At 45.3% G+C, this 2,803-nt stretch overlaps 1 pseudogene; it reads right to left on the bottom strand.

The window, feature by feature from the left end:
- Window positions 1-1,950: 1,950 nt before the first annotated feature.
- LOC126428457 (5S ribosomal RNA) lies at window positions 1,951-2,068 on the bottom strand (annotated as a pseudogene).
- Window positions 2,069-2,803: the final 735 nt, after the last annotated feature.

A 2,803-nucleotide genomic window follows, 5' to 3' on the forward strand; every position in this document is an offset into this window, starting at 1 on the left:
TTGCAGAGTATGGATGTAGATGTAGAATACTTAAGATTAATTAAACAGCTGCACGAAAAACATTCATCACAAAGCAGTTACAAAACGCGCACAACTCGCCCCCACGTACCATGTTATGCCGACATTGGCCGCCTGCAGTATCATGAAGAGCCTGGCTACAGGTTGGCACAGGTAACTTGAAACGAGCGTACGTATAACAACAAATACAGTTATTTTAAAAGTCCACAACCCGTCAAAAGTTCGGTATTGTAATACATCATTACAGCAGTTATTAGTAAAGAATATATTCATGGATAAGGAACACTTTTAAAAACTCAACTTTAAATAAAAGGTACACACCATCACCTAGTGGTGCCGTTACAATTACTCAGCAGTTAACTGAGTTATGCGAAATTAAACTCTAGTAGTAGCTGTACAGCAGCAAAAATATTTGCGAACGATTGCTGTGGTAAACTAATGGGACAATGACTGCAAGTTGGAATGATTAAGTAAGATTATGTTTCACTTACTCGGCAGCGCTTAAGATGCTCAGTAAAATGTAAATCACACCCCACCTTTAAAATTACTTTACCAGACTTAATAATAAAAACCTCACGTTTCAAGTGCAGCGAACACATCAGCTGACAGAGATAACATACAAAATTCACGTAAAACCAATAGAAGTCAGTTCCTATTAGGAACAGGATGAGACCCACTAAAAGGATTAAAACACAATGTTTTACAGGCTTTCAGATGCTCATCCATATCATTCTAAAGTGGAGTTCATTTTTGTGCAGTCACATAGAGTACCTTTCAATCGATACTTTATTCCAGAGCCTCTGTTGTTCTGAAATACGATGCAATAATCCTTAGCCACATGCATGCGTGTCAGAAGAAACAGGCACTACGGCGACTTCGGCCGTTATGAAACACATGATATTTATTAACAGTTGTGAATATGGACAATCATCAGTTGTATAATGGAATGATGGCAATGAAAATTTCTGCAGGATCGGAACTCGAACAAGGATTTTCTGCTCATCGCGAGAGGTTGTCTTACCATTTCGTTATGCGTGCGCGAGTCACGAACAGACCCAAACCTCCACAGGTCGTTAACGATCTGTCTATAGTCTGAACTTGTATATTCATTATGTATAGTCCTCTACAGTGGAGACATTTTTGTATTTGTATGTGCGGTAACAGCTAGTACATACGATACTGCAGCGCCTCTGAAGCGACTTTCAATTAAAATGTCTTCCCTGTACGGGAATATACACAATGAATGTATGAGTGCAGGTTGTAGACACATGGCTGACGACATATGGAGGTCTGGGTCACGCCGTGGATCGTGCCCCGTTAGCCTTATGGTAAGGCGACCGCTCACGATAAGCCAGAAATCCGGGTGCGAATCCGGTCCGACACAAATTCCATTATACCATTATTATATGATGGTTCATATTCGCAACTGCAAATACGTTTCTTATATAGGTTTCTATCAACAACGACCCCTTTCCAGTGTGTCATCAGCTGTAGGAGCTTCGCATCCACCGCATTACGCTTTTTGCGAGTCACACAGTGCCGCCGCCCAGTACGGTTACAATGGTCGATTCAACCCGCTGCAACACGGAGCTTTCTTCATGTCCAGCCCCGTACCTCGATGCATGCCCCTTCACGACGGGTTAATAACATTCAACGACATTGCTCGACCACCACTGCTGTCTACAACAACTGCCAATGTACTCTTCGGCACCATACCACCTAGTGACTGGGCACTTCGTGTTCAGGCCACAAGTGGCCCATCGTGATCATCTGACCGCCGTGTCATTCTGAGCTGAGGATTCGGAAAGGAGGGGAGTGTGGCCAGCACACCGCTCTCCCAGTCGTTATGGTGGTTTTCTTTGACCGGAGCCGCTACTATTCGGTCCAGTAGCTCCTCAGTTGGAATCACGAGGCTGAGTGCACCTAGAAAAATGGCAACAGCGCATGGCGGCCCGGATGGTCACCCATCCAAGTGCCGGCCACGCCCATCAGCGCATAACTTCCGTGATCTGACGGGAACCGGTGTTTCCACTGCGGTAAGGCCGTTGCCACCTAGTGCCTGACGTAAACTCAAATTCGGGCGAAGCCCAGCAACCCGCTCGGTGTGCAAACCGCCACATTCACCTGCTCGTGCGACTACTGACTTTCTGCAGTCTGTCTTTTCCTCCTTAAGGCTTCGTTGTCCCACGCCCGTCACGAGAGCGACACATCACGTACGGAAAGCAACAAACACTCCCTGACTCCCTGATATCGGCTACGGACCGTCTCAGTATGATTGTTTTACATATCAGCTGTTCTGATTGTTGGCTATGGTAGACCTCATAACTTTTCGTCTTGATTAGCATACAGTAGGCCTTTTTGTGACTTCTTTTTCTTCTCAGTTGGGGCTGTATCCGTTGGGAAATGTGCCCATGGTCTTGTCTGCTCATAACGGTGGTACTCGTTGGTCGTCACCCGCAGACAGAGTATGCACTCACAAGCAGTTGCTGTGAACCTTCTTATCCATCACCAGGAACTACTCTCTTCGCCATGTCCATGTTAGCTGTTTACTAGAGTGGCTACCACGCGATACACATACGTCTTCGTTTTAGAAAACATTTATAGTCCAACTGTTAGCCAGAAACTGAATTCCGCGCATTCGTATAGTGGGGCTCGCGTTTGCGATCTGAGATCGTCGTACGTTTTACATGCCATAGCAACTTCATGCGGCTAAAGCTCATCGTTTTAGGCGATTGTGTTAAAGAGATTGAAACAATGATGTCGTTTGTGTGTAGAGCAGCAAAAT

This window comes from Schistocerca serialis, chromosome 1 (genome assembly GCF_023864345.2).
Source record: "Schistocerca serialis cubense isolate TAMUIC-IGC-003099 chromosome 1, iqSchSeri2.2, whole genome shotgun sequence".
Taxonomy (NCBI): domain Eukaryota; kingdom Metazoa; phylum Arthropoda; class Insecta; order Orthoptera; family Acrididae; genus Schistocerca; species Schistocerca serialis.